The 25154-nt window shown below is 48.6% G+C and overlaps 1 non-coding gene across 1 annotated transcript; it reads right to left on the bottom strand.

Annotated features, from left to right (window-relative positions):
* Positions 1 to 13891: 13891 nt before the first annotated feature.
* Positions 13892 to 13963, bottom strand: TRNAC-GCA. The gene has a single exon. It is a non-coding gene; the product is annotated as a tRNA-Cys (tRNA).
* Between the last annotated feature and the right edge of the window lie 11191 nt (positions 13964 to 25154).

Genomic DNA, 25154 nt, shown 5'->3' with positions numbered 1-25154 from the left:
TTCTTTCCTCACCCTGGAGTAAACTCAGCTTTTTATTCCATTCTTGATGTTTCATGGAATAACAACAGACGACCGAAGAAAGACGTGGACAGGGTGGGTCTCGGGAGGGGCAGAGAGTTTCGAGCGGTGGGCAGAGCAGGTCTCGGTGGTGGGGGCAGGGGGCCGGGCCGGTCTCAGGGGCGAGGCAGAGAGGTGTGGGGGGGGGGCAGGGTGGGTTGCAGGGATGGGTCAGAGCGGTGGCGGCTGGTGGGCAGACCTTGTGGTAGGGGGTGGAGAGGCACGAGCAGGAGGCAGGAAGGCCTTGGGGGAGGAGAGGAGCAAGCGAAAGGTGGCTCAGCCATCCTCAGCCAAAGAGGAAGAGCGGGGGTGGGAAGTGGCCAAACAGGAGCAAGGGGGGAGCACAGGTGGGGCCTCAGAGAGGAGAAGGGTGGGGGGCAGTGCCATGGTCTGGGCACCAATGGGCCCCCACTTCCAGGAGCTTCCAGCGCTCACCCAGCCTCCCCAAATGCAAGAGCCATGGGCCACCTATTCTCTTCATCTTCACTAACCAAGCCCCTCCCCAAGCTATGTTGATGGGAGAAGCCCTCCTGTTGGCACAGCGCTATCTGCACCCGGGGTTAGGCTGATATAACTGCATTGCTTAGGGAGGTAAATTTTTTACACCCCTGAGTAATGTAGTTACACCGATCTAATTTTGTAGTGTCGACCTGTCCAAAGAACCTTGGGAGTAAAACTTCCCCTGCTCCTCTGCTTTACTGAATCCAAACACCAGCAAAGTTTGTCAGGCCCAGATGGAGGTTGGCAGAGAGTCAGGTGTGTGCAGACATGATCCCTTCAGCAACTGTAGGCACCATGGCTTAGCTGGCTAAAGCCACTGTTTTGTATACAGGAGATCCTGGGTTCAAGTTCCAGTGGTACCTTACTGAGTTGCTTTTGGGGCACCTGGTATTGGCTTCTGTCAGAAGACAAGATTCAGAGCTAGATTTACCGTCGGTCTAGCCTAGTGCGGTTTTTCTTATGGTTTAAATTACACTCACAGGCACTGAGGATAGAGTTACTGAAAGTTTGGGAGTTAGGAGCTGATAGGTCAGTGGTCCAGTCCTCTCACAGACGACCTCCTCCCTCTGGGACAGGGGCAGGTCTGAGCTCTCTCACCAAATGCTCACTGTGGCTGCCAGAATCTGTGGGCAGTTCGTTTAGATTATGCCGAGGGTTGAGTCCTGTTTTGTGCACCGTGTCTGAGAATGAAAATCCTAACCTGCCCTTTGAAATAACAAAAGCAGCAGGACGTGTTTCTGTCCCTGCCCCAGAGCAGACAGACCGATGGAGAAATGCTATGAGTCCAGGGTAATACTCCCCTGCGGTTTTACCATTTCCACTTGCTAATCTCCCTCCCAACCTTCTGGGCTCCTGGAGCAGGGGACTGAGCCTGAGCTGAGACACGGACACTGCAACTTTACAGCCCAAGCCGCATGACCCTGATTAATGTGACACGGGCCAGTCGTGGGTGTTTCATTGCACTGGAGACGTAGCCTAATGTTATGTCTGCACTGCGATTAAAACACCCAGGGCACCTGTCGCAAAGCCCGGGTCAGCTGACTCAGGGTTATGGGGCTTGGGCTGCAAGACTATAAAATTACAGGGCAGACAGATGGGCTTGAGCCCAACCTCTGAGACCCCCCGAGGGGTGAGGGTTTCCGAACCCAGGCTTCAGTGTGAACACAAATATCTGCACCACAGTTTTTAGCCTCTCAGCTTTAGCTCCATGAGCCCACGTCAGATTGTCCAGGCCAGCCATGCTGCCATCTTTATCCCAGGAGAGATGGACTCTAAGGGTACGTCTCCACATTGCAATGTCAGCCCAGGGGTGGCTCGCTGTGCTCAAAGCAGCACCCTGGAAGCCCCATATTCACTGATCTCATATAATGATGATACGGTTTGTACAACGTCTCCTTGGTGAGGTGTCATTTCAAAAGTCTTGTTCTGTTGAACATTAATATTGTGTTGGATTGTGTGTGTAGCATTGGCTGGGAAGTTTTGCTCTGTGTGTGTTACTGAGATGAGGTTGGGAAATGCCCACCACCAGCCTTTCAGGTGTGACAATGGAGGAGCCAGACCCGCTGCTGGCCCATTAAGCACTATCCCAGGAACCGTGTACAATGCAGATGTCTCCGAGATAGCACAGCGACAATGGGCACTGCTTGACTCACATCCTAGCAAAGGTACTTCCTAGCCAGTTGGAAGAAACTATGAAAGGGGGGGGTAGAGACATTATGAATTGGCCTCTTTCCCCCACAACTCAACAGCTGGAAACACACCTGGATGACAAAATTGATTCAGAAATCAGAGGAGAATAATAATAGTACATTCAAACCAAAGTCCCCAAACAGACTAGTAGTGGTTTTTCAGCAGAAAATTTTCAGTTTGGGGAATTTTGTTTTCTCAATCAGACTTTGCCAAGGGAAGCAGAGAGAAAATGGTTGAGTTGTCTCCTTCAGAACAGCTTGGCCTAGACACTGGCTCTGGTTCACTGTTGTGGCGTTGCTCAGGTTGGGGGTATTTTAATTATTTGGGGAGGTCCCAGGGTGTTTGGGGCAGATTATGAGGCTGTTCCCTTTTGAGATAAAAACTAAGAAATGCTGGACTAGAGAATTTTTTTAGAAATCTGGGATTTAGATATTTTATTTGAAGCAAGGGGGGAGGGGCAGCTGAGATTCTGAGAAGGTTTTTGTTTGCAAGAAGCAACATTGTTTGATCTGTCATTGTACCAAGGGGGGAGATGGTTGTCTGTAAAGGAGAATGAAGACTAAATGCAGCCCATGAGGATGGGATTTGAACCCTGCGTGCATAGCACGATAGATTAACAGTCCATCACCTTAACCACTCAGCCACCTCATCTAAGCTGCTAAGGCAGGGACAGGAGGAGAAATCTAAGGCCGGCAGAGATAGGGCCACTAGGAGTTTTTAAATACTAAGCATAAGCAGGGGCTGAATGAGCTCCCCCGTCACATCTAGTGAGGAGCTGGGGGAAGACTTCAGGAACAGGCCGTGTTTGCATAGACACCCCTACTCTGCCTAGCTATGCAGCATGAGTGGGCCGCTTCCCCAAAATGACCAGTTTGGGATGGTGGTGGGTTGCAAATCACTTTAGCATTGAGTGCAATGAAATGTTATTCTCCTCCCTGTATGAGTGAAGGGCAGCAGAATGTACCTAGGCCGTCCTGAGGGAGGGGTGGATGGGTGGGTGAGGAATCGCTTTCATTGGACTGCAGAGAAGTGATTGAGGACGTCCCCCTAACCCAGTGGTCCCCAAACATTTCACACTGCACCCTCGTATCCATGGCTGTTGCCCCTCGGAAGCCATGGTCGAGAACCGGGGCTGGGAGTGGGGCCGTTGCTTGCTGGGGAGGGGGGTGCGGACAGGGGTAAGGGGGTCGAGGCCGGGCTGGGAGCCGGGGCCCAGGCTGAGGGGGGTTGGGGAAGAGCTGGGACAGAGTAGGGCTGAGTGGGGCTCCCTCCCTGCCCTCCATGGGGGCTGGCTCAGGCCCTGAGGTGCCCCCATCAATCTTCCTCTGTGTCCCCCTAGGAGTCACGCCCCACATTTTGGGGACCACTGACCCCCTACTCGCTAAGCAGGGGCTAGTGATGCCAAAGCCCAGGGAAAGGGAGAACAAGTGTGGGGGCCCCAGCACCGGAACCCTGCCCCCCCACTTCTGTGTGTGGCTCCGCCCCCTTCCACCCCTTCCACCCACGGCCCCACCCACTGTCACCTCTGTTCCACCCCTTCCCCCACTGGTCCCACCCTGTCACTCCTTTACCCCGGCCCTGCTGCGGCCCCGAGACCAGAGAAGCTCTGTGCCCCTGCTGCACCCCCGGGCCGTAGCAGGGAGTGGGAGCTCCTCCAGCCCTGGGGCTGACATGGGGGAGACTTTCCCAGGGGGGGCCCAATTTGGCCAGGGCCCCTAGTCATGGGCCCCACTGTCCCCTTGGCGACGCAAGGTTTGGGGAGGCTGAGCCCCCCCGAGCCTCCATTACGAGCCGCCCAGGCTACCTCTGCTCAGTGGGTGGCCAGTCTCCCTGTGTCTCTGCTGTTCGTGCTGGGGAGCCCGGCCGGCCTTAGGGGTGGGGCCCCCGGCAGCCGCCCAGGGCTCCAGGGGGTCAAAGGGCACCGTGTGGCCATGCAAAGGTGCTCACTGCTCTCCCCTGCCCCAATGCTCCTCCGTGGCCCCACAGAGGGTGGGGGGAGCGAGGAGCAACACTATGTGCTCCCTGCGTCCTGGTCACTTTCCCCACCTGGGCTGGGCTGGGCTGTGAGGGGAGCATCAGAAGCTGCTGCTCTCTGCCCTCCCCTGACGCAGCCCGGCTGAGGAAAGTGACCTGGATGCAGGGAGCTCGGATGATGTCCCTTCTCGCCCCCATGTCCCTGCTAGGTGTGAAAGTAGAATGAATTATATTGTAAAAATAAGAATGAATTAAAGAAATGTTGTATGTACCTTTAAGCAGAAATAAAAAATGTTGAAATACAGGTGCCAGGAAAAGAAACATTAGGCATAAACAATGGTGCTAATGGCAAAACATTAACAGAAGATGGGTAATAGTTAGTTAAGGAAATAAGATATGGATGCCTAGCCCAGGTAAACTTATCTGATTCTGCTTCCTTTGTTATCTTGTTAAGTTCTCACCCTTTTATCTGTATAAATAAGATAGTTTGTGTCTTGCATGGGGCTCACATTATCTGGGTGTCATTAGCAGAGCTGTGCTAATAAAACAGAGTGGTCTGACAAACTGTGAGTCCTGAGTCTAACTTTGACAATTTGGAGGTTCCACCGAGATGGCAACCGTCTTCACTGGGGCTGTGTGATTCCTGACTGTTTTTGTAGGATGACCGTGGCAGCCGGCACCTGGGCATTTGGCCCGAGCGGTCCTCCACCAGAACGGAAAGGTGCACGACCACAGTGAAGTCTACGCCATTGAACCTGTTGGTTCCCACTCTGTTCTGGTAGGGATCCCGGGATCTGACATCAGGAATCTGGTCAGGTAATTATTTCTGTGTTTTGTCCGGACTGAGGACTGTCCTGTCTCTGTGTCTATCCGTCTTCCTGTGGAGTGTTTGAGTCTGGGTGCCATCTCCGTCCGGGGATCGGCCGACCAAGGGGTTCCTGTCCCCGCGGTCTGAGTGAGTGGAATCTGCACAATCGCAGCCGCACCGCACTTTGGGTAAAAGCCTTGGTGTGAAAGCAAGGGCGATTGAGGCAGTAGCCTGTGGGCTCCTAACCCGAATTTCCTTCTTGTGCGATTGGTGTGTGAAGTCCTCCTGTATGGGTAACCAGACGTCTAAGTCAGGACAGTTCCCTAAACGAACGCTGGCTCATTTGATATATTTAGGATGGGTCCAGACTCCTGTAAGAAGGGTCTGGACTCCTGTAAATTTCTGGAAAAATGGTCTAGGCTAACTCAGGGGGATCCCAAAACTCAGTGGCCACTGTTAAAAACTTGGAACAAGACCGAGTGGATGTCTTAAAGGACAAACTCGGCCAACCTAAAACTAAATTGGCTAAAGAAGAGGTTAATTGTTTCATTCAGTGGTGGGAAGAGGCAAATCGTAGCTGGACAAAATTAAAAAAAAAACTCGCCTCTCTCAAATATTCAAATAATAAGTTGAAAGCTTTATTAAAAGCCTCCTCTCCCACCACCAGACCGAGCGCTCCCCTTTACCCCGTTCTCAAAAACCCACCCCGGATCGATCCAACCCCCTTAATACTCCCATCTCGTTGTAAAAAGGACAAAAAGCCCCTTGTTCTGTTCCCCTTTGTTGTCTGCCTCAAAAAAATTGATTCTTTAGTGTTCCACTACCAATTCAGCAAAGAAGGTGAGTTCCTCAACTAGCCCCCACCCTTCCTGGTCCCTTTCCTTAAACATTTCTTTCAAAATTGTGAAGTGACCACAATATCACTCACAAACGGTTCATTGAAAAAAAAAAAAAGCAGGATTGGGCCCAGAAAAGCAGGCAAGCAACAGATAAAGAAACTGAAAAACAGGTTGGAAGCCCTAAGGGCATAGTGTTGGCAGTAAGAAAAGCAGTAAGTGCAGGCATGAACCCCTGGAACAATACTTAAAATGGTGAAATCTGAGGTGATAAAGGTGTTATTTTGGGAGATAAACGAGTGGTTTAAGGAAAGAGAGTGAAAAGTTAACTCTACAAAGGCTGGAAAGAATTAAGCAGTTAAACTTTGTGAAAATGTTAAAAAGGACCATGTTAAAGAGAGAGAATTCTTGGTTTCTTTGCAGCCATTCTGAGGGGAAAATGGGCCCTTTTCCAAAAGAATGCCTGTAAATAATCCAAATATATATAGAGCTATGTAAAAACAAAGCAGTGCAAAGGAATGTTAAGGAAAAGAAAATGTGTATGTATCTAGTTGTCTGTGAAAATATGTAAAGTTCTAAGACTCTAAACCAGCACATCTGGTTTGTAAAACTCCTGTTTTGTAGGTATAAGATAAATTGGTTTTGTTTTTGTTTTTAATGCCACTAAAAATTCATTTGACTCTTAATTCAAAGTTGCAAAACTGACAGACCTTTTTGCAAGACACAGGTAATTAGTGTTGTTTGGCTTTGGGATTTAGCATTTAACCCTTAAGGGGTAACTTGATTCTTTATAAAATTTAAAATGTTTTTTTAAATAAAAACCAAGTCATGGCTGCAATAGGGCAGTCAAAATCAGGAGAATAGGGAAAGATTCTGGAGTCTTTTTGTTTGTTTGTTTGGTTTTTTTTTTTGTAACAATAGCAGATAACAGCTGTAGTGAAAGAATAAAAAAAAAAATTAACATTCCCCCTCTGAAGCAACAGCACAGGTGAGGTGCATAACACAAAAATAAGCAATGTTAAAAAATTAAGCCTTAAAATGGCTCTGTGTAATCACACTGTCACTTTTTATAAGGGTACATGACAACTCTGTAAAAAAAAAAAAGTTACATCGTATGTAAAAATTTATATGGCTAATGTTTCCAAAAAAAAAAAAGTTGTAGTATAGAAGGAATGTGCTTTTTCCCTAGGACATGTGCAGTGTATATTGTAAAAAGGGGTAAAAGAAATACAAATGAAATATGCTACTGAATTAAAATCCTATTAGGGCTCCAAAAAGAGCCAATAGATTGTGTTTTCTTTTTCAGATCTCTGTTTGTTTTGTAAGCAGGAGCTGAAAGTGGAAAGAAATCAAAACTCTGGTGAAAGTTGATTGTGTCCCTTTTAAGACAGAGTCTCTGAGCAAAGATATACTGTGGAGTGGGCTGGAAAGTTAGCCCACTCCACAGATTGCACCTGGGATCCTTCTGGCTACCTCAGACCTCAAGCCAGTGGGCTGGGGAGGAAGGGAAACTATTGGACACTAGAGGTTGTACCAAGTGGACTCCTCAAAAGTGGGTATGCTTATCCATGCCTGTTGCTCCAAAGCCCTGTAGTAAAGGCATCTCACTAGAATCCTGTATGTGGGATAAAATTAATAATTAGGCCAAAGTATTGTATAACGGGCAATGTGTGTGTTAATTCTTGAAAAGAAGTGTTTTAAAAGAATAAAAGTGTTAGCAACCCACCAGTAAACAAATGTACATGTAATGTAAGTACTGTGTTTACCAATAATCACATTTACTATTTGCCACAACCAAAAAGTCTCAGCTTACTGTAAGCACTAATTTAGCTGAGTTCTCTATCAGTCTTAGCATTGAATGGCAAACAGTTACCAATTATCTGTTTAAAAAGGTAAAAAGGTAACATAGTTCCTAAAAACAAACAAAACAATGTGGAAAACAGAACCATTCATATTATCTGGATGGTCCCCCACAACTACTGGCATACTTATGTTACTACCCCTAATTGTTTTTGGTTTTAAATTGTATGTGTTTAATTAAAATGTTTAAAATATGCTGGTGGATAAAACAAATGTATGCAAAGCTAGAGCCACAGGCCCAAATCACCTCCCAGTATTTTACTACATAAAAAGTGACACTGGCGATTAATAATCTTAGTGTCAAAAGGGGGATATGTAGGAGCTGGACTTTATAATGTATAATTTGATTTCATCCTACGAGCTGGACTTTATAATGTATAATTTGATTTCATCCTACCAGCCACCCTTTTTGAATAGCAGAAAGAAATGACCCTCTGGGACTATAAGATTCTGTTTTCCCATATGCATTACAAATTGGGTCCTCTCTAACTCTTTGTTTTAAAATTTAGGTAGTAAGAGACAGGATTCTCTATTGTGTCTATGTTAAGTAAATTAGAAAAACATTGAAGGCCTGGGTCTCAATGTAAATTGTCTTGGTTAATTGTAAAACTTAGCAAGGTTTAATTTGCAATGCCTTTTTGCTCAATATAAAATACTACTGTTTGTATTCTCAATCTGTTTGTGTGAATGAGGAATGAATGCATCAGGAAAAGATAAGGTGTGAAGGCCATTGTTATAGCCAGAGTCAAGGAAAGAAGCAAAAAGACTTAAAAGAGTATCAAAGAATCATCAGGCACTGCTTACTACCCAGACGGCTGTTAAACTGTCTGGCATCCGCAGCATGAATACATGCTTTGCCGTGTAAGAATGCACCACCCCCAGCGAACCAATCATCACCTCAGGACCACGCAGAGTCAATTTTGACTCCAGAAGATGACGTAGAGGAACAGCCTGCAATACCTTACAATCTACGTTCTCGTAAGGGTTGCCAGAAGCAGACGACTACCTAAGGCCCAAGAAAAAGCAGTAGTGAGCCTAGCGCCTGCTGCCTGGTGGACATAAAACTGTGACTACAGTTCCCTCAGTTGAGGTTGTCAGAACCAGAAGGGCCCTGCCTCCAACATGTGGTGCCTGTTCCTCGGCTGTTGGTGTCTGAAGGTCTGGGGAGTCCACAATGACAATTCTTTTATCCAGCAGCAAGTGTGGATAGCTCAGACCCTTAATATTTCTAAATGCTGGGTCTGCAGCCACATCCCAGCCCACTCTCAAACTGATGTTCCTGTCCTGGCTATCCCACTCAATTCCCCAGACCTCACTGGAGGACCTTGTCCGTTTAACACAATATGGAACAGTAATGACACCTGGGAAGAGACTATTGGCAGTTCCTTTAACCCAAATGGGGAAGTAATACACCAGGCAAAAAAGGCTCCTGAGGTTAAAAGAAGTAGTTAAAATAATGGCAAATAAAACTGGAGAAAGTTTAAGAGCCCTGGCCAAAGAAACAGGGGCGATCCGACAGGTGGCCTCCAAACCCATCAGGCATTGTACATAGTGCTGGCGGCCAAAGGAGGGACCTGTGCTCTCATTGAAAAACAATGTTGTGTGTTTATACCTGACAATACCAATGAGGTAATAGATCACGCTAGCCACTTAAAACAAAATTGCATATCTTCCCCAGGAAGAGCCGAGTTCTTTATGGAAGTGGCTAAGTAACCTGTTCAATTTCTCTGGCATAGGAAACTGGTTGTTTCAGGGAGCCCTGACTATCCTGTTTGGAATCCTAATAATTTTTGTATGTTTTCAGTTAGTCTCCTGTTGTACCCAAAATTGCGTAAGGCATGCCACTCAGGTGACTGCCCCAGAACAGAGTGCTAATATGATAATTTAAAAAATTGCTGATGAACAAAGAGATAAAGAACGGTTAATATGTGGAACCCAGTAAAATTTTGGTCATGGCGTGAGCTTGACCAAAAGGAGGGATTGTGAAAGTAGAATGAATTATATTGTAAAAATAAGAATGAATTAAAGAAATGTTGTATGTACCTTTAAGCAGAAATAAAAAATGTTGAAATACAGGTGCCAGGAAAAGAAACATTAGGCATAAACAATGGTGCTAATGGCAAAACATTAACAGAAGATGGGTAATAGTTAGTTAAGGAAATAAGATATGCATGCCTAGCCCAGGTAAACTTATCTGATTCTGCTTCCTTTGTTATCTTGTTAAGTTCTCACCCTTTTATCTGTATAAATAAGATAGTTTGTATCTTGCATGGGGCTCACATTATCTGGGTGTCATTAGCAGAGCTGTGCTAATAAAACAGAGTGGTCTGACAAACTGTGAGTCCTGAGTCTAACTTTGACATAGGCAAGGCTGGTGTGTGGTGTCTCCATGGCTGCACTTTCAGTGATGCAGGTTTCTCTCTCCCATTGTTCCATGGGCATCCTACTAGATTGCCAGCTGCTTTTCAACTGCAGTGTGGAGACTGTGTGTGTGTGTGTGGGGAGAGACAGTGTGTGTGTCTTGGGGAAGAGTGAGTGTGTTGAGCTAGGTAGGAGCAGATCATTATTATCCCTACTTGAAAGAGGGAGAAGCTACATGTGAGAAAGAAGAATTGACTTGTCTGAGGTCACACAGCCAGTCAGTGGCTGAGTTGGGAATAGGACCCAAGAGCCCTGATTTTCAAACTAACCATCGGATCTTGAATTTCAGACATTGAATTACCTGAATAAAGTGCTCTCACATGAGCTACAGACCAACAACAGTGCACAGGAATTATTCAGCAAGTATTTGAGGAGAACTGCAATGTTAGAGAGAATCATGAACTGCTCAGAGATCATTAATGCAGAGAAGCAGCAAAATCCATCAAACACAGAACTGGTTCTGACTTATTTCCTTGGTCTTAAAAGGGACCAAGAAGGACCTGAGTCTCCTCCCTGTCAATAACCCCCTGCTCAGCCAATCAGGGTAGAGACTGAGGACGGGAGGCTGAGGGTTCTCACCAGAGAGCCCAAAGGATGGCCCAGGTCACTGGTGGGGATCACTTCCCGAGCACTATTTCAGCCCCACATTTTTGTGTGGACCTCCCACAGTGGGAGATGCAGAGCACTCCCCCGCAACACACACACACACACACACACACACACACACACACACACACACACACACACACACACACACACCCCACCTCCTGGTGTTGGGAGGGGAACAGGAGAAAGGACAAAAGAAGCATGAGATAAAGAGAAAGGAGGGAGGGATGGATGGAGGAAAAGGTAAAACAAAAAGGACAAACCCCAATGTCCCCAGTGATTCTAAGGGACAAAATCCCAGGTGAGGAATAAAATTCTGCCTCCTTAAGCTCGTGTTTTCCATGCCTAGAATTCAACTGTCACCAGATGGATCAGACTGAACTGGTTTCAAACCTCGAGGAGGCTCTTACCTTCTAAACAGGGACGGCTGTTTTCTAGTAAAATCACCGAAAGGGAAGGAGAAAACTTGGAAGAGGTTCCTCCTGGCGCTCACATCCGTGAACCCAAATACTCCCTCAGTCCTCAAAGAGAGACCTGGAGACGGAGACTTGCTGGAGCAAAGCCACAGGGGTCTCTGAGGTTTCCCTGGCCCCTCGCCCCTGTCCTGCCTGGCTGATGTCAGCATCTCTCTGTGAGGTCATCACCTCCCCACCACCTTGGACCAATAGTCTGAGGTCCTGCCAAAGGCCTTTGTGATGTCACTGCCACACCCCTCCCTTGCTGGGCTAATGTCCTGCCCCTGGCCAGGCACTGTGGAGGTTTGAGCTACTCCCTGTGGATCACCCCACTCAAGGAGCGTTCATTCTAGGCAGCAAGCCGGCTAGACAGGGAAACAGCAGACGCTGCTCCCAATGCTACACTCAGTTTTTCAGAAATTATGGCCAGAAGAGACCATTAGAGCATCTAATCATAGAATCATAGAATATCAGGGTTGGAAGGGACTTCAGGAGGTCATCTACTCCAATCTACTGCTCAAAGCAGGACCAATCCCCACCTAAATCATCCCAGCCAGGGCTTTGTCAAGCCTGAGCTTAAAAACCTCTAAGGAAGGAGATTCCACCACCTCCCTAGGTTACGCATTCCAGTGCTTCACCACTCTCTGAATGAAAAAGTTTTTCCTAATATCCAACCTAAACCTCCCCCACTGCAACTTGAGACCATTACTCCTTGTCCTGCCATCTTCTACCACAGAGAACAGTCTAGATCCATCCTCTTTGGAACCCCCTGTCAGGTAGTTGAAAGCAGCTATCAAATCCCCCCTCAGTCTTCTCTTCTGCAGACTAAACAAGCCCAGTTCCCTCAGCCTCTTCTCATAAGTCATGTGCTCCAGCCCCCTAATCATTTTTTGTTGCCCTCTGCTGAACTCTTTCCAATTTTTCCACATCCTTCTTGTAGTGTGGGGCCCAAAACTGGACACAGTACTCCAAATGAGGCCTCACCAATGTCTAATAGAGGGGAATGATCACATCCCTCAATCTGCCGGCAATGCCCCTAATTATACAGCCCAAAATGCCGTTAGCCTTCTTGGCAACAAGGGCACACTGTTGACTCATATTCAGCTTCTCGTCTACTGTAACCCCTAGGTCCTTTTCTGCAGAGCTGCTGCCCAGCCATTCAGTCCCTAGTCTGTAGCAGTGAATGGGATTCTTCCGTCCTAAGTGCAGGACTCTGCATTTGTCCTTGTTGAACCTCATCAGGTTTCTTTTGGCCCAGTCCTGTAATTTGTCTAGGTCCTTCTGTATCCTATCCCTACCCTCCAGCGTATCTATCAATCCTCCCAGTTTAGTGTCATCTGCAAACTTGCTGAGGGTGCAGTCCACGCCATCCTCCTAATCATTAATGAAGATATTGAAGAAAACCGGCCCCAGCACCGACCCTTGGGGCACTCCACTTGATACCGGCTGCCAGCTAGACATGGAACCATTGATCGCTACCCGTTGAGCCCGACGATCTAGCCATGTTTCTATCCACCTTATAGTCCATTCATCCAGCCCAGACTTCTTTAACTTGCTGGCAAGAATACTGTGGCAGACCGTACCAAAAGCTTTGCTAAAGTCAAGGAATAACACATCCACTGCTTTCCCCTCATCCACAGACCCAGTTATCTCCTCATAGAAGGCAATTAGGTTAGTCAGGCATGACTTGCCCTTGGTGAATCCATGCTGAATGTTCCTGATCACTTTCCTCTCCTCTAAGTGCTTCAGAATTGATTCCTTGAGGACCTGCTCCATGATTTTTCCAGGGACTGAGGTGAGGCTGACTGACCTGTAGTTCCCCGGATCCTCCTCCTCCTTCCCTTTTTTAGAGATGGGCACTACATTAGCTTTTTTCCAGTCATCCAGGACCTCCCCCGATCGCCATGAGTTTTCAAAGATAATGGCCAATGGGTCTGCACTCACATCCGCCAACTCTTTTAGCACCCTTGGATGCAGCGCATCCGTCCCCATGGACTTGTGCTCGTCCAGTTTTTCTAAACAGTCCTGAACCACGTCTTTCTCCACAGAGGGCTGGTCACCTTCTCCCCATACTGTGCTGCCCAGTGCAGCAGTCTGGGAGCTGACCTTGTTTGTGAAGACAGAGGCAAAAAAAAGCATTGAGTACATTAGCTTTTTCCACATCCTCTGTCCACTAAGTTACCTCCCTCATTCAGCAAGGGGCCCACACTTTCCTTGACTTTCTTCATGTTACTAACATACCTGAAGAAACCCTTCTTGTTACTCTTAACATCTCTTGCTAGATGCAACTCCAAGTGTGATTTGGCCTTCCTGATTTCACTCCTGCATGCCTGAGCAATATTTTTATACTTCTCCCTGGTCATTTGTCCAATCTTCCCCTTCTTGTAAGCTTCTTTTTTGTGTTTAAGATCAGCAAGGATTTCACTGTTAAGCCAAGCTTGTCACCTGCCATATTTACTATCCTTTCTACACATCAGGATGTTTTTTTCCTGCAACCTCAATAAGGATTCTTTAATCCTTTAGAGGATTGGAACTGATTTCAGTGAAGGGACATGTTTGCTAGGTTTTTATGCATTTGCACAGGAAAACATTGAGTGTTTCCATTCATTTTAGGGATCCCAATTCAGTGGAACTCCTGAACATAATAGAAACGCCCTTATTTTTGTTGAAGGAAGAGGTTTGTAAGGGGGCACTTGAATTTGAACCAAGGACCACTTGAACTGCAGTCAAACACTCTACCGCTGAGCTATACCCCCATGACTGCTGTGTAGGTAAGTCAGAGATCTTAAAGATTTTGAAGGACAGGCCCTGCCTCAGCGATCTCCTGTTCTGTTCCCAGACCACAGTGCTTTTAAAATGGGGTTTGATTAAACTTATAGATCCATGTAGACACCACAGCTTGCACACCCACCCACATAGCTTCCCCCAGTGACATAGCTACCACCTCTCGGGGAGATGGGTTAACTACACGGACGGGACAGCTCTCTCCCCTCCGCTTAGAGCATCTTCATTATTTATGAATAGGTGGGAAATAACCTCCTGAATGGACAGTAACCAATTTATCAAATATTGCTGGGTCTGCATTCAAAATGGGTACCTGGTCGTATTGGCTGGATTAGTAGGAGCATTGCCGGCAGATCGAGGGAAGTGATTATTCCCTTCTATTCGGCACTGGGGAGGCCACATCTGGAGCATTGCGTCCAGCTTTCGCCCCCCCACTACAGAAACAAATTGGAGAGAGTCTAGGGGAGGGCAACCAAAATGATTAGGGGGCAGGGGACTTACGAGGAGAGGCTGAGGGCAGGGCCACCGAGAGGGGGGGCAGGTGGGGCAATTTGCCCCAGGCCCTGCAGGGCCCCCATGAGAATACAGGATTCTAGAGTATTGCAACTTTTTTTTATGGAAGGGGCCCCCAAAATTGTTTTGCCCCAGGCCCCCTGAATCCTCTGCGCGGCCCTGCCCACTCCACCCCCTTCCCTCAGTCTCCTCCCTCCGAGGCCCCACCTGTGCTCTGCCCTCACTCCCATTGGCCACTTCCCAGCCCCGCTCTTCCACTGTGGCTGAGGCCTGCTGGTCCACCTTCCGCTCGCTCCTCTCCTCCCTGAAGGCCTCCTTGTGCCTCTCCACCCCCTACCCCAAGGCCTGCCTGCTGCCCCCACCTCCCTGCCCCTCCCCTGAGACCCGCCCCGCCCACCGCCCCACCTCTCTGCCTCTCCCCTGAGACCCGCCCTGCCCACCGCTCCCACCTCTCTGCCCCTCCTGAGACCCGCCCTACCCACCGCCCCACTTCTCTGCCCCTCCCCTGAGACCCACCCTGCCCCTGCCCCACTTCTCTGCCCCTCCCTGAGATCTGCCCTGTCCACCGCCCCACCTCTCTGCCCCTCCCGAGACCCGCCCCTGCCCCCGCCCCACTTCTCTGCCCCTCCTGAGATCCGCCCTGTCCACCGCCCCACCTCTCTGCCCCTCCTGAGACCGGCCCTGCCCACCACTTGCACCTCTCTGCCCCTCCCTGAGACCTGCCCCTGCCCACCGCCCCCACCTCTCTGCCCTCCTGAGACCAGCCCGCCCACCGCCCCACCTCTCTGCCCCTCCTGAGACCCGCCCCGCCCACCGCCCCACCTCTCTGCCCCTCCCTGAGACCCGCCCCGCCCACCACCCCACCTCTCTGCCCCTCCCTGAGACCCGCCCTGCCCACCGCCCCACCTCCCTGCCCCTCCCTGAGACCCGCCCTGCCCACCACTTGCACCTCTCTGCCCCTCCCTGAGACCCGCCCTGCCCACTGCCCCACCTCTCTGCCCCTCCCTGAGACCCGCCCTGCCCACTGCCCCACCTCTCTGCCCCTCCTGAGACCCACCCTGCCCACCGCCCCACCTCTCTGCCCCTCCCTGAGACCCGCCCTGCCCACCGCCCCACCTCTCTGCCCCTTCCCGAGACCCACCCTGCCCACCGCCCCACCTCTCTGCCCCTCCTCTGAGACCCACCCTGCCCACCGCCCCACCTCTCCGCCCCTCCCCAAGACCCGACCCGCCCACTGCCCCCACCTCTCTGCCCCTCCCCTGAGACCTGCCCCGCCCATTGCCCCCACCTCTCTGCCCGTCCCCTGAGACCCTCCTGCCCACCGCCCCACCTCTCTGCCCCTCCCTAAGACCCGCCCAGCCCACAGCCCCCACCTCTCTGCCCCTCCCCTGAGACCCACCTTGTCCACCTCTTTCTTCAGTCATCTGTTGTTATTCCATGAAACATCAGGAATGGAATAAAAAGCTGAGTTTACTCCCGGGTGAGGAAAGAAAGGAGCCACCAACCCCCTAGCATTGCTGCTTTAGTTAAAGTGTTTTAATTAAACAGCTGTTGCATGTCCACACTATGCCCCTTGTGTCCCCAGATCACATCCATGCTAGCTGTTCTTGGATGGCCACAGAGAGCAGTGCACTGTGGGTAACTATCCTACTGTGGAACTGGCTGCAGGGTGTTTTGGGAAGGGTTTGCAATGCCTCACGGGCTGGTACAACATCACATGATGCAGGTTTCTCTATCCCACCATTCCATGGACATCTTACAAGATTACCAGCTGCTTTTCAACTGCAGTGTGCATGGCGGGGCAAATACAGTGTGTGTGTTGGGGAAGAGTGAGTGTGTTGAGGTAGGTAGGAGTGGATCATTATTATCCCTACTTGAAAGAGGGAGAAGCTCAGGCTGAGAAAGGAGAATTGACTTGTCTGAGGTCACACAGCCAGTCAGTGGCAGAGTTGGGAATAGGACCCAAGAGCCCTGATTTTCAAACTAATCATCGGATCTTGAATTTCAGACATTGAATGATCTGAACAAAGTGCCCTCAGATGAGCTCCAGACCAACAACAGTGCACAGGAATTATTCAGCAAGTATTTGAGGAGAATTGCAATGTCAGAGAGAATCATGAACTGCTCAGAGACCATTAATGCAGAGAAGCAGCAAAATTAATCAAACACAGAACTGGTTCTGACTTATTTCCTTGGTCTTAAAAGAGACCAACAAGGATCTGAGTCTCCTCCCTGTCAATAACCCCCTGCTCAGCCAATCAGGGTAGAGACTGAGGGCGGGAGGCTGAGGGTTCTCACCAGAGAGCCCAAAGGATGGCCCAGGTCACTGATGGGGATCACTGCCTGAGCACTATTTCAGCCCCACATTTTTGAGTGGACCTCCCACAGTGGGAGCTGCAGAGCCCTCCCCCACCACACTCACACACTCCCCTCCTGGTGTTGGGAGGGGAACAGGAGAAAGGACAAAAGAAGCAAGAGACGAAGAGGAGGGAGGGAGGGAGGAAAAGGGGAAACAAAAAGGACAAACCCCAATGTCCCCAGTGATTCTAAGGACAAAATCCCAGATGTGCAATAAAATTCTGCCTCCTTAAGCTCATGTTTTCCATGCCTAGAATTCAACTCTCACCAGATGGATCAGACTGAACAGGTTTCAAACCTGCAGGAGGCTCTTACCTTCTAAACAGGGATGGCTGTTTTCTAGTAAAATCACTACAAGGGAAGGAGAAAACTCGAAAGAGGTTCCTCCTGGCGCTCACGTCCGTGAACCCGAATACTCCCTCAGTCCTCAAAGAGAGACCTGGAGAAGGAGACTTGCTGGAGCAAAGCCACAGGGGTCTCTGAGGTCTCCCTGGCCCCTCGCCCCTGTCCTGCCTGGCTGATGTCAGCATCTCTCTGTGAGGTCACCACCTCCCCACCACCTCTGACCAATAGGCTGAGGTCCTGCCAAAGGCCTTTGTGATGTCACTGCCACACTCCCTCTCAAAGGCAGGGGGAGCGGCCGTGAGGGCCTTCTTGTAATTGCCAGCTGTGGGAGGGAGTGTGCAGCAGTGGTTAGCGAAGGGGCCTGGAAAGAAGGACTGCTGGGTCCCATCCATACTTCTGACACTTGGTGTGAACCTGAGCCAGTAGCTTCCCCTCCCCAGGCCTGTTTCTCGTCAGTAGGGTTGGGTCGCAGTCCCGACAGCCCAGGGGGGTTGGGAGGCTCCAGGAAGGTGTGTAAAGTGCTGGGATGTCAGGATCCCGGAGGCGCTGTCACCCCCACACTAGGACGATGTTCTGCACCCCCTGCTGCTGGCTGAGTTTCCTCCGTCCCTTGGCAATAAGACAGTCTAGAACCCCAACCAGGGTTATTGTATCTGCTGCCCAAGATCCATAAACCTGGAAATCCTGGATGCCCCATCATCTCAGGCATTGGCACCCTGACAGCAGGATTGTCTGGCTATATAGACGCCCTCCTCAGGCCCTATGCTACCAGCACTCCCAGCTATCTTCGAGACGCCACTGACTTCCTGAGCAAACTACAGTGATCTTCCAGAAAACACCATCCTGGCCACTATGGAGGCAGAAGCCCTCTACACCAACAGTCCACACAAAGATGGATTACAAGCCATCAGGAACCGTATCCCCGATAATGTCACGGCAAACCTGGAGGCTGAACTTTGTGACTTTGTCCTCACCCATAACTATTTCACATTTGGAGACAACGTTTACCTTCAAGTCAGCGGCACTGCTATGGGTACTCACATGGCCCCACGGTATGCCAATGTTTTTATGGCTGACTTAGAACAACGCTTCCTCAGCTCTCGTCCCCTAATGCCCCTACTCTACTTGTGCTACACTGCTGACATCTTCAGCATCTGGACCCATGGAAAAGAAGCCCTTGAGGAATTCCACCATGATTTCAACAATTTCCAACCCACCATCAACCTCAGCCTGGACCAGTCCAAACAAGAGATCCACTTCCTGGACACTACAGTGCTAATAAGCGATGGTCACATAAACACCACCCTATACTGGAAACCTACTGACCGCTATACTTACCTACATGCCTCCAGCTTTCACCTAGAAGTCATGGAGGTCGCGGGAAGTCACAGAATCCGTCACTTCCACCACCTCCGTGACAGACACGGATCCCTTCCAATGAGACAAAGCCCTCCCTGCTGTGACTGCAGTTCCTGGAAGGAAAGAGAGACTCCCTGTCACCCAGGGCCGGCTCCAGGCACCAGCCTACCAAGCACGTGCTTGGGGCGGCACCTTGGGAGGGGGCGGCGATTGGGGTTTGGTTTTGTTATTTTTGGTTGGGCGGCGCGCTGCGCCGCTCGGTGAGGGTGGGGGCAGGGACTTGGCTGGCGCTACGAGCCGCTCGGGGGGGAGGGAATTGGCTGCTCGGGGGAGGGGTGGTAATGGCTACGCGCTGCGGGGGGCGGGGACTTGGGCGGAGCGATGCGCCGCTGGGGGGGCGGCGCTCTCCTTTTCTGCTTGGGGCGGCAGAAATGTTAGAGCCGGCCCTGCTGTCACCTCTCTCCCTGCTGCCTCCCCCCTTGTATTCTGTAACCCCATCTCACTGAGTTCCCTGTGCTGGTGCCATGGGGGTGACACTAGAGTTCTGGGGATTTGGGGGGAGGGGAAGGGGGCTCTTCATTTCTCAACATTTCACACAAATTTGTCTTTGGGCTGAAATTTCTCCTGTGAGGCCTCTCAGTCAGAGCTGTACCCCACCCTGTTTGCGGGAGGGGGGGGAAGAGGGGAGATGTAAATTGCAGAGCAGGCAGAGAAGTCGCACATAAAGGGTCATATTGATCTGGTGACTGGTTCTGACTGGGGTCACACGTCCTCTGACACAGGCTCATGTGCAGAACATGGGAGCTCTGGCTTGTCCTAAATGCTGTAGAGTGTGAGTTCCTGGGAAAGGGCAGGGGAGAGGGAGCAAGAGGAGAAAGGCAGAGACATTGGAGACGAGGAATTGGGGGGAGAAGAAGGAGAGAACAGAGAGACAATAAATGATTGAAGCAGAACAGGTGTCCCAACTCCATCTTGCTCATCACAGGTGTTCAGAGAGACAGGTAGTTGCAGGTTTTCCAGTGTCAAGTCTGAACTTTGATTCTAACAATTTGAGTTCAAATATCAAGGGGATCTCCACATACCTGATCTCTTCCCCCCTCCCCTTTTTTAGTATTAATTTTTATTTTGACGTGTTTGGCTTAACCGTGATTTTCTCTTTCCCCACCTGTATTGCAATTTGGGGGTTATGTTTATTGTGCCTCCCTGTTGTTCATGTCATTATAATTGTAACAGCAAAGGAACCTGCAGGAGCAAAAACTGACTCAAAACTTCATTTCCCCATCATGCCGGAACATCCTACAAACAGCTCACGCAGCTGGAATCATAACACGCAAGGCCAGGGGATGGGAGATGCAGGTTTCCAAGGGTTCTGTCTTTCTCAGATGACACATTCCAGCCCCTTGTGTGCCTCCATCCTGTATGACCTGCTGGACTTCGACACATTTATTGTCTCATTCTATAGATAATGTGATTGTAACACAATGTGACTGAAATTAAACCACTTCCAGATGAGGAAACAACAAAAGAGAAAAGCCATTATTGCATTGGCTGAGAATCAAACCCAGATGAATTGCTTGGAAGACACCTACGCACACCACTATACCACCAATGCATCTGGCAGGAGTAGCTTTCCTGCAGGATCTGTGTGCTGGCAAAGGGGGTGACACACGACCACAGAGTTAATGAGCAGGGTGGATGGGCTGGAAGCTGCCTGACAGCAGGGAGCAGAGTTAGGATCCCAGAGTGACTGAAAGGGGGCAATGGTGAAAACAGATCTCATTGGGAGCTGGCCCCCCACCCACCCCACCCCTAGGAGCGGGAAACTGAAGCTCAACCTCAATCACAGAAAAATCTTCCCTGAGAAGGGGACAGCTTGTTTTAAAGATCAGGTTTGTGTTTGTTCCTGCTACATAGGGAGGGGCTGGTAATGCTGATTCCAGCCCCCAGACTCTGAGAGGATAAGGAACAAATTCAGGCTGCCAGTGACCTGCAGGAGGGAGATGATATTTTGACAGTGACGGACGCCTCGTCCTAAAGGCCTTTGTCTGCCCCCTTCCACTGACTGTTTGGTACTGGAATGCAGCCCCCACACTCCTGGATCTCTCCTGGGGAAATAACGTTTCTGTGCAAAACACCAAAGCTTTTAACAGAAAGGAAGGAAATGGCCACATGATGGGACTAGGACATAAGGAATGAAACACAAGATGCTTCTCCCATGTGCATTGACTTTTAACCTTGTTTGTGGTGGTGTTGTATCCATGTTGGTCCCAGGGGTCCTCTGGGGTGCCGGGCATTGGCCACTTTCGGGATAGTGGGCTAGATGAACTGGTCTGACTCAGTGTGGCTGTTCTTATGTTCTAACTGCTGGTTATGGAAGAGACGACCTTCCAGGCTACACAGAACTGAAGAAGGGTGCTGGGTTAGCTCCACAGCTTGTCTCTTTCACCAACAGAGGTTGGTCCTTTGCAAGCTCTTACCCTCACCCGCCTTGTCTCTCTTGGACTCTGAAAAGTGTTTTCTCTCCACTCCCCTTGGAGAGACGTTAAGTTTCCCTTTGGGCAACTATCAGGCTGAAGCAATTGTATTGACTGTGACACTAGAATTGAAGATTTAATATTATAAATAAATGAGTCTAAACCTGAGGTTTTGGTTTTCACATTGGTTTTTCTAACTCAGTTCCCAATGCTCTTCTAGAAAGGCCTCCAGGCTGCCTGCCCAGCCCAGCAAAAGTGGCCAGGAGAAAGCCCACACTGCTGCTCTTTCAGGTAGTTGAAGGCTGCTATCAAACCCCCCTCACTCAGTCAGTCCCCAGCCTGTGGCAGTGCCTGGGATTCTTCCGTCCTAAGTGCAGGACTCTGCACTTCTCCTTGTTGAACCTCCTCAGATTTGTTTTGGCCCAATCCTGCAATTTGTCTAGGTCACTCTGGACCCAAATCCTGTCCTCCAGTGCTTGGATTCTTTACATGCTTTCACAGAGCAAAGAGCACATGTTCCATGATTTCATAGGGCAGAGTTTTGTGCTATCGGGAGCTTTCCCTGTGTGAATTTGACAGGTGGATCAACATAGAGACACATTGTGACCCTTCTCAGGGTGCTGAGGGCTGTGAGTCTCCTTGTTGCCACCTGCCACAAGGAAGAGGGAGTTTTGCATTTGGCAGCTGGATGTTAGTGACCAAACTCACCAGCCTGCTGGAACTCAAGGACCCTCCTCTGAGCTACAGCAGCCACCTTAACCCTTGAGTTCCTTCAATGTGTCCCCCTCTGGGGCCAGCCTGGATCACCAGATACTCGGTGAAATCTCAGATCCTCTCTTCCCCACGTATCCCAGGTTACTAGTTTTACTGTGGACCATTGCTACTGTATCTCACACAGCACCTGAGTACAGTTATCGAACAAGCAAAAAATTTATTTCACAACGGATAGAGATTTAAACAAACAAACGTGAGTGATGGAAACCAATTGTTACCACTAAACAAAGGCAGAAAATGATAGAATAGAAAGGCCAGCACAAAAAACAGAGAGAGGAACAATAAGATACTAAAAGGACAATTGTTGGAACTCTCCATTTCTCTCAGTCTTTGGATTGATGGGTACTAGAGCTGTAGCTACAGTTGAGGAACCACGGTAAATTTAATCTAATTAACTTTTCAAGATTAGCCATCATTTCCTGTACGACTAACAAAACACAAAAACAAGACAACTTTCAGTTTTCCAAAATAATTCACATTATCACAGTCTCTTATTCTTTAACCAATAACTTCACCTATAATTTCATTTTAACTGGTAACAATAACATATTCAAAGATCACAAATTCTTGTCATATATGTTAGTTTTCTTTTAATCCCCATTGCCAACAACTGAACCTTGGCTCAAGTTGTGGTTTCTTCCAACGTGAGTCCCAACACTTCTGTGAGTGCATATATCTCAGGATCTTCTGCCATGTGTGTTGGTAGAAGGGGTCTTCTATGTCGCAATGTTTGCATCATGGAGAAAAATACCTCTCTTTTCACACTTTTTAATCTTTCAAAGTAGGAGGAGGTAGAGAAGTAAGGTAAATGCATAAAACACAAGAGAAAACTAAGACCTGGTCTACACTAAAGACATTTATCGGGATAACTATATTGCTTAGGGGTGTGAAAAATCCACACAGCTGAGCAACGTAGTTACACAGCCCTAACCCCCTGTGTAGATAGTGCTACATGAGCGGGAGAGCTTCTCCTGCCAACATAGCCACCGCCGCTTGCGGGGGCTGGACTAATCAAGTCCGATGGGAGAAATCTCTCTCATTGGCTTAGAGCATCTGTTATAGCAGTGCTAGAGCAGCGCAGCTACATTGGTGCAGCTGTGCCAACATCAGCTTAATTGTGTAGCCACAGCATCAGACACAAAACCATAGAATCAGGACTCAACATGTGTGTATCTGGAAGTCTGAAATTGGAGGCTGACAAATGCGTTGCCTCATTGGTTACCATCATTTCTACAGCCTGAAAGTCCTTGTTACCCAGTCAGGCAGCCAGTTTGGGATCCACAGGGAAGGACTGTCCTATGAAGCACTCTCTCTTTGCATCCAAACAGTGAAGGATGACTGTTCTCAATCTAACCCTGGCATACTTTGGAAGTGTAATCAGTGACACTGAACTAGGAAGTGGAGTTGTACAAACCATTTTCCTTGGGTCACCATAGTTTCCTTTACTGGGGTGGAAACCAAGAACTGGGTGTGGACTCTTTCAACCTCAGCTCTTTCCAAATCCTTGGTTTTGGATAGGGTAAATTTACACTTCTCTGAAGAATATACTTTACAAAACCACTTAAAATCTGAGCAATGTTAATGAGGAGTGGCTTCCTGAAACATGCCCAGCTTTTCTTTAATTTGGTGGCACAGGTCCAGGGAAGGGACTGGATACAGGCCTGGGATCAGAATCTTCGTTAGTTTCCAGAGCTGGAGATTCTATTCAAACATGGCTATTTTTCTGAAGCTATTACATTTTCAACACTGGTTTCATTTTATACACATCTTTAGCGCCTACAAAGGAAAAATTCAACCAAAAACTCCACTTCTATTTCCTCAACATCTGTGTCATGAAAGGCTGCATTTCCCATAGCATAGGATTAGCTAGGAGAGATCTTCTGTAGGGCCTGGGTTACAAATGCTCTGGGAACCAAACACATGGGCATTTTGCCTAGTTCAAAACCACTTACCATGGAATTCTCTTCCCAGATCATTGGAGACAATATTGCCTTAAACAACTGAAATACACTGTGATCAGATGCACTTCCTTCAGTTAGTTGGGGTTCTGCTGTTGTTCACCATTTCTGAGTGGAGATTTTAAATCACTGCTGTTTCTTTGTTAGCCTGTCCAGTAAATTAGAGAGTTCTCTCCTGTTTATAGAACTGCACTTCAGCTTTCTCCATATCATCATGGAGGGATGGGGAAAAAGCAAAGCTGAAATCATAAATGAGGACTTTAGCAAAGGGTCATTGTCTTAAATTCTTCAATAAATCTGAGCTACATCCTACCAAATGAACTAATATCCAATTGGGTGACCAAACAGCCTTCAGGAAAGATAGAAACCCGCATCACAGAGAGACAATACATGACAAAGAAAGTGTCAAGTGAAATTCCAGAGCAGGTTACATCTGATTATTCAGAGTCGGGACAAGAGATTTTCCCACCACATTGTCCTCTGATCCATTCAAACCTGCTTCCCTCATCCCTGTCTCAATAGTCAGTTATGTTATTTACAATTTTTTTAGTATCCCAGCATGCCCATAATGAGGGAAAAACAGCCCTCTTGCCAGAAGTGGCTTTACAATAGATGGAACCTGGAATTTAAACTCTAAATGATCACACTGTATTTGGGATCCATTTGAATTCCCCTCCCAGATCTTTGACACTTTCATCTCCAGTCATAGCAACTCTGATATAGGATTAAAGAAGTCAAAACATCATCTGCAAGCACAGACAACGGAGAATGCTTCATCACATGACACTTTGAGAAGTGGATGGATAGAATGTGACGAAGATAAACTACTTGGCTCAGGCAAAAGGTAACAGTTCTGCAGTGAAGGGGAAGGAGGGTATCTTTGAGTCACCCCATCTCCTTCCAGTGTCACAGAAGCTGAAATTATACTGTTTTCCTGCCCCTGCTCCTCTTCATTTACATATAATTTGAAAAATTCCCAATATAACTGCTCTTCAGCACAACCCAGAGCAACGTGAGAACAACTGGCAAGGATACAATCTGGATCACTGGTGACTCTAACAATAACTTTGCAATAGGAGGAATGGTATAAACGTGATGCTCCCTGGTTCCTCATAGGAAGGGCACACTCCAATTACTTGTGGGACAATAGAAAGGACAAATAGGTCCATCTCAAAAGAGGGCGAACTGCAAAAGGCAAAAATGGGCCACTCATCTGGACAAGCTGAGGGATAACGGTGCTGCACACAGTTCAAAGAGCTTTAAAAGTTACTATGTGGGAATCAGGAAAAGTATTAAAAAACAAAGTATTGATAGCCCTAGAGATTTTTACAATGTTGATCTCTCTTGCAGAGTCTCTGATGGCTAACATGGGATGAGTGCCA

The sequence above is a fragment of the Mauremys reevesii genome, linkage group 14, assembly GCF_016161935.1.
Source record: "Mauremys reevesii isolate NIE-2019 linkage group 14, ASM1616193v1, whole genome shotgun sequence".
Lineage (NCBI taxonomy): Eukaryota > Metazoa > Chordata > Testudines > Geoemydidae > Mauremys > Mauremys reevesii.
This window is presented reverse-complemented; position numbering and strand designations above follow the sequence as displayed.